Source organism: Humulus lupulus, chromosome 1 (assembly GCF_963169125.1).
Source record: "Humulus lupulus chromosome 1, drHumLupu1.1, whole genome shotgun sequence".
In the NCBI taxonomy this organism is placed as follows: domain Eukaryota; kingdom Viridiplantae; phylum Streptophyta; class Magnoliopsida; order Rosales; family Cannabaceae; genus Humulus; species Humulus lupulus.
In genome coordinates this window covers 226220109-226226852 of record NC_084793.1, presented here as the reverse complement: position 1 = coordinate 226226852, position 6744 = coordinate 226220109, and positions in this window count along the sequence as shown.

Genomic DNA, 6744 nt, shown 5'->3' with positions numbered 1-6744 from the left:
AAGTCTCATCAATAAGCAATTTCAATGAGCAGCGAAGTGATTTTCCACCTAGGTATCCATCTGGTGTTGGGGGGCAAACCGCCTGGCCCACCGCAACAGGATGCAGAGTTGCTGCTTCTACTAGAATTACCCATGTAGGATTGTCAGGTGGAGCTGCGGCACTGGGTACCGACCAATCAGGACCCAGGGCTAGAGGTCCTGGACGACATGATCCCCATGTAGATAAGGAAGGGTTCGATCCTGAGATCGAACAAATGAGAGAGGCCATGGGGCAAATGTAGAATCATCTTGGTATTATGAACTAGGGGCAGGCCACTGCCCAACAAGCAATTAACGAGGTGTTCAAGAAGCAGCGCAGGGATTTTCAAGAATGGATGGACCGGCATGCACACGAGATACAAGCCCGACAAGAGGATATGGAATGCCGGACAATGGGAGGTTGCTGAATCTATTCGCAATTACATGCAATAACAGCAAACCCAAGGTGTGGGGACATCAACTGGAACTACTGCACATAACCAGCAACGCCCTCCTGTCTTTGGTTTCGATGAAGGTGTCATGCACGGACTAGAAACTCGGCACCAACAAGGAAACCATGGTCTGAATATGAGTCATCGGTCTAGTCGGGGGGCCCAAGCCAACAATAATAGGCATCCCCTACCAGCCGATGAACAGGTCCTTCCTGGGCATTACATGGAACTGGACCAAGCAGGGAATTTTCGGCCAAGATCTCAAGGAAGTGGCCAAGAAAGAAATCTGCATGCTACGGGTCAGGATGGCCACCACCGGGTGCCAGCACAGAATAAGAGAGCGGTCAAACATAGAACTACTAGCAACAACCTAGTTGGTACAAACAACAGCAAAAGTATCGACCAAGACCTAGAAGGGAGGGGCCAGAAGTTAGTAGTGCATTCAGACCCCATTATGCTGATGGGTACGATCAAGATGAGGCAGCTAGCCAAGTTCGCCAGCATAATAACCAAGGCCAGGGGGTAACCAGCCCGAAGGACCATTTGTCCCACAAGGGCAGGAAGTCCCTAACAACCAACCACCACAAAGTGGAGGGTTCCAGGGAGTACCTCCAGTATTGGGAAGAGCTGGCCAAACTATGTTTTCTATTGGATGGGTCCCATGGGAGGTGAAGACCTTCAAGACGCTCTTAATCGTAGCAGGGAAAATTGAGACTCAAATAATGTAGCTCCGCCTGAGCCTATTCAGGACCCGAGAATCGATGAGGTCCACAATACAGCCAGCCCGGGCAGCTGTAGACCCTAACATCAAAGCCCAACTGGATCTGTTAACTCGACTAGTAAGGGACTTGACAACCCCCAAGTTAATAGATATTGAAATGGAAAGGCAGAGAGGTTCCCCCATTTCAAAATGTATTAATCAGTTGCCCATACCTGTCAAAATCAAAATGCCAACTTGGAAAATGTATACTGAGCTGGAGGACCCAGTATCTCATGTCCATCACTTTGAACTACAGACTGATTTATAGGGAGTTAGGGATGATGCCAGGTGCCGGATCTTCCCAGCCACCCTTTCAGAAATTTCCCTGTAGTGGTTTTTTAAGTTACACCAGGATCAATTACATCATGGGATGGATTTGTACGCACATTATATTCCCAATTCTCCTCAGCAATGCCCCTTCCCGCCTAGCCGAATGACCTGGTAGACATAAAACAGAAAGATAATGAACCTTTGGTGAAATCCCTTAGTGATGATGGTAAGTTGATAGCCATCAATTTGGGAGTCAAGGTAAAAATTCTATTACGGAGTAGGTTGAAGAGGAAGTCAATGTGCACCACTCAGGAATTCCTTGATAGAGCAGAAGAATTTATCAAGTTAGAGGAAGCTGAACGGAAGGTTAATAATCCAACCAAAGAAACGGCTGAACAAGAGAAAACAAGTGCTGGGAACACCACCAACCTTGCAGAAGGAAGTAAAAATGGGGACAAGAGCGGAAAACACAGTAACAAGGCTGGAAGCAGTGGTAACCAGAATGATAGCAAGAAACCTAAAAAACCAGGAGCGTACTCCCAAACAACCTCGCTATGAGTATGAGCCTATCACGTTCAGTGAGGAAGACACAAGTCATGTACATCATCCGCACAATGATCCATTTGTGGTAGAAGTACAGATAGCTAACATGATCGTAGCCCGAACAATGATTGATCATGGATCATCTACCAACATTCTATTCAAGAATACCTTAGAGAGGATGAATTTAAGCATTAGAGACTTGGAACCATGCGAGCAGCTTCTATATGGGTTTATTGGGAACGGTATGCCCCCACAGGAAGCATAAGGTTTCCTTTAACAGTAGTAACGACACCTAAAAGCAACACAGTAATGGCTTTGTTCATGGTGATTGACATTCCGTCTACGTACAATGCCATGATAGGCCGACCGACCCTGTATGACCTCCATGCAGTCACCTCGATTTTCCACTTATTACTCAAATTCCCAACCCGAGGATGTGTAGGGTGTCTTAAGGGGAACCAAATGGTGGCCAGAGAATGTTATAATTCATCAATAAAAAAGGCAGGCAAGGCAGTCTTACCGCCCAGCCTGTAGGGCCCAGTCACTAGAAATAGGACGCAGCCCAAAATGGGGGAGATGACACAGACCCTCATTTCGAGGATACTGATATAGGGGTGGCCCCGTCGAAGAATTAGAAGAGGTCCCGCTTGACCCAAAACACCTGATCAGGGTGGTCAAGGTAGGGAAAGGGTTGTCTGGGGACATAAGATCTGCTTTGATCCAGTTCCTATGGAACAACAAAGATGTATTCGCCTGGTCTCATAATGATATGGTAGGTATCTATCCAACCATTATAAGCCACGCCCTCAATGTTGATACCAAACACTTCAAGCCCGTACAACAGAAAAGAAGGTTACTGGATCAAACGAGGGCTAAAGCATTAAACGAGGAAGTGGAGAAGATCTGAAATAACAACTTTATCAGGGAAGCCTTTAACCCTGTATGGGTTTCCAATCCCGTATTAGTACCAAAGCCTAACAACAAGTGGAGAGTATGCATAAATTTTACAGATTTGAATAAAGCATGCCCCAAGGACTGCTTCCCACTTCCAAGAATTGACCCAACTGGTGGAAGCTACAGGCGGCCATGAAATTTTAACCTTTATGGATGCTTACTCGGGGTACAACCAGATTAGCATGCATCCACCCGACCAGGAGCACACTAGCTTCTGCACGAATGTGGGGTTTGTTAGGAATTCTTATACATGATCTTTATTTATTTTCATGTAGATCTAATATTAAACAAATTAATATGAGATAACCTAGAACATGTTTCTAAAATTGAATTCAAAGAGAAATAATGATAAGAATACTTACATTATACACAGCGGAATGAATGAGCCATTCCTTCAGTTTCTCTAACCCTTGTATCCGTTCTATCGCAGAGTATAACCAAGAAATTAAACCGATCTTCAATTTTCTTCACAGCCTTCCAAAGTATCCTTAGAATCACCTAGACTAGAATGGGAAATTCTCAACACATGAGATAGATACAGAGAGAAGAAGAGAAAATAACAATGAGAGAAAAGAACAATAGGATAAGTAAACATACTGTTATAATCTATTCTAATCATATCATATAGTTGACCATAGGTCGATTCAATCTCAATTTTGAGTAGTTAGTATTCTAACTGATTGTATTATTTGAGTTCTTTGACTTGTTCATTACTAGCTTACCCTATGGACTAGCCCATACTTACATCTTGGGAACTCATTAGTATAATTGAATGGGAGTGTTAATCATAGATATGAACATTTCTCTAAATCTATCAAAAAATCTGACTTGTGACTTGTGTGACTTCTGATTTCAACTCTCTCTTAAGATACCTTTTATAGACTCATTCATGTCATTTATTTAATTAAAAAATCAATAAAATAGTAGCCAATAAACAACCCTAGGTCGAAATTAACATGGGCTTAGGCCCGTGAAACTTCCCATTTGATTATATGCCCATTGGACTTAAAATCAAGGCCTGTAATATTTTCTATTGATTTAATTAATTAAAAAATTTATCAAATTATTTATTTATAATTTGAACCTTGATTTAAACTTATTTATTAATTTAGATACCAATTTACCTTAATTAATAAATCTGTCCTAATTTCTCTATTCTTCTCAAAATTGCATAACTCTGGAAACTATCCAAAATTGACCTGGTCAACTTTGATAATTCTAATTGATAATTAAATCAATTAACTGAGACTATCTAGATGATTTTATCCAAGGTACAATGGGGACCATGGGCCTATGAAATCAAGCTCCAATAAGTTATCAAAAATCTAACAAATAAATTTACTAACTTATTAATTCCTCGTGATTCCACTAAAAACTCGAAATTGCACTCTTGAATTCATAGAACGCTCTATAAAAAATATAGACACACTATTATTTATCCATTGTTACAACCATAATTGTCACTCAATCCTCTATAGACGGTGTACAATACCGTTTTACCGCTCATTGTATTTTGTCCTTAAAACACTTAGTTCCTTGTAAATGATATTTCAGTAAACTAATATTAATTATTGAAATGAGATCTCTATCATTTGGCACCTTGAACCAAACTAAAAGGAAACCATCATTTCACTTCTTCATCAGAAGCTATAGATGTTCATATCTATGATTAACACTTCCACTCAATTATACTAACGAGTTCCCAAGATGTAGGTATGGGCTAGTCCGTAGGGTAAGCTGGTAATGAACAAGTCAAAGAACTCAAATAATACAATCAATTAAAATACTAACCACTCAAAATTGAGATTGAATTAACCTATGGTCAACTATATGATATGACTAGAATAGATAACAACGGTATGTTTACTTATCCTATCAGTTGTCAATATCGGTCTTGTCCGATGTAACATATACATCCGATCTTATCTACTTTGCTAATTTTCTGGAAAGAACATAACACCACAATGTGTAAGAAGATTATATCGTAGATTGGCAAGTCAGTGTAAATCCTGTGCGCTGACTAATCTTAGGACTAACTTATTTTGAACATATCATCATATTTATATTCCACTGTGATTACGTCACTATAAATATGATTAGCTATATGCTCGGGATTTAATAGAATTTTATATTAAACAAATAATCATGAAAAAAAACTTGTGAGCAAAGTGATTGACCAAGTCAAAAAATGATTTCTATTCTTTTATTGATAATAAATGAGATTACATAGAAATTGGGTTTTAATTAGGGCATAAAACCCCAACAGGGTTGTAGTGCTACAGAGTAATGTCGTTTGCCTCGAAAAATGCTGGAGCAACATATCATCGGCTGGTAAACCGTATGTTCAAGAACCAAATAGGGAATAACATGGAAGTTTACATGGACGATATGTTGGTGAAATCCAAGCAGGCTGAGTAGAACATTGAGGACTTGGAATAGTGTTTCAATATCCTAAGGCAATATAGAATGAAATTAATCCCCCTAAATGCTCCTTTGGTGTGGGGTCGGGAAATTTTTTGGGGTTCATAGTAAACTCCAGGGGAATCGAAGCAAACCCCAAAAAGATAAAAGCAGTGCTAGACATGCCCTCACCAGTCAAGATCAAGGATGTGCAAAGCCTAACAGGACGCATAGCAGCACTCAACAGATTTGTGTCTAAATCAACTGATAAGTGTATTCCATTTTTTAATATCCTCAAAGGCACATTGAAATTTGAATGGACTGAAGAGTGCGAATAAGCCTCCAGTCTCTAAAGCAACAGCTGGCACAACCCCCAATCCTTTCAAAACCTCTAGAGGGTGAAGAATTATGCATATACCTGGTAGTAAATCAACACGTTGTTGGTGTAGTCCTGATCAGGGAAGAAGACAAGACACAACATCCTGTCTACTATGTTAATAAAAGGTTGGTTGAGGCCGAATGCATATACCTCTACTTGAAAAATTAACTTCTTGCTTGCTTTTGTCTTCAAGAAAACTTCGCCCATATTTCTAAGCTCATCCAATCAAGGTTCTTACAGACCAATCACTGTGTCAAGTCTTGCAAAAGTCAGAGACCTCATGTCGGTTGCTCAAATGATCTATAGAGCTCGGGCAGTACAAGGTTACCTACCAGCCCTGAACAATAATTAAAGGCCAGGCTCTTGCAGATTTTGTAGTTGAGTGTACCGAAGTCGTAGAACCAGACGGAGTCATAGCCAAGCAGTCATCCGAGTCTGGGTAACCACGCAGCACAAATGTTGCGAAGAATGCTGGACACCCAGAATCCAACACTATTGATTCCAAAAAAGAACAACAAACCTAGAAACTACACGTAGATGGCTCGTCTACCAACCAATGGTCTGGCACCGGTCTCACTCTAATCACCCCCGAAGAGCAACACATTCATTGTGCACTTCATTTTGGATTTGAGGCATCTAATAACGAAGCAGAATACGAAGCACTTATTGTGGGCCTAAGATTAGTTAAAGAAGTGAAAATTAAATCCTTGGAGATATATAGTGACTCCTAGCTAATTGTCAACCATGTCCTCGGAGAATATGTTGCTCGATGAGAGAAAATGATGGCATATCTTAGTGAAATCAAAGATTTTCTTGCTTAGATTAAGAGATACACCATCCAGCAGATACCTAGAGAAAAAAATGCCACGGAAGATGCACTGGCTAGGCTGGCCAGTAGTGTCGTGGTGGACGAAGCCAATTTGGTCCCCATTGAGAATCTGGATGGACCCAATATCAACCTGCTAGAA